Raw genomic sequence first — 775 nt, 5'->3', positions numbered from 1 at the left:
AAGTCAATGAAATCTTACAATATGTGAATTTTCGTTTCTGGCTTCTGTGACTTGGCGTGTTTTTAGGGCTTGTCCATATTGTAGCATGTGCCAGTGCTTCCTTTTTATGGCTGAATAACAATCTATTGTGTACATTCCCTTCATTTATCCGCCCATCAGTTGATAGACATTAGGATTGTTCTGGCCTTGTGCTTCTGAAAAATGCCATCAACCTTTGTTTACAAATTTTGTTTGGATATGTTTTTACTTCCCTTGGGTATCTAACTAGGAGTTGAATTGCTGGGTCAAATGGTCACTTTTATGTGTAACTGACTATTTTCCAAAGTAGTGGCACCATTTTACATTTTCACTGCAGCGTATGAGCGAACATCTCTTTCCCATCCTGCCCCAGCAGCGTGGTTTGATTCTGCTTGAGACTCCTACAATAGTGAACAGCACACACTTCAGACCATTGATTAATATTCTTCTGGGGTGTCAAGGCCTCTATCACTTTCTAAGCAACACCTCCCCATCCAGACACTAGGGAAGCTGTTAAAGCCCATAGTGGTGATCGGGGGTATTCTGCTTTAGTGGGGGTAATGGAAACCAAGAGGCCAGTGGCCAGAGGCCTGGTGGCCGCGTCCTGTGGCTCTCGTCCACGCGGCCACACTGCCTGGCTGGGTCTGCCCGTCAGCCGGCGGAACTGAGTTACGCCTGGGTTCGGGCGGGAGCCCCAGCGTCTGCATGCCGGGCAAGCCGGAGTGTCGGAGGACGATGCCGGGCGAAGGCCCCCAGG

This window comes from Tupaia chinensis, unplaced genomic scaffold (genome assembly GCF_000334495.1).
Source record: "Tupaia chinensis unplaced genomic scaffold, TupChi_1.0 Scaffold000235_1, whole genome shotgun sequence".
In the NCBI taxonomy this organism is placed as follows: domain Eukaryota; kingdom Metazoa; phylum Chordata; class Mammalia; order Scandentia; family Tupaiidae; genus Tupaia; species Tupaia belangeri.
The sequence above is the reverse complement of the archived record's forward strand: the minus strand, read 5'-3'. Positions refer to the sequence as shown.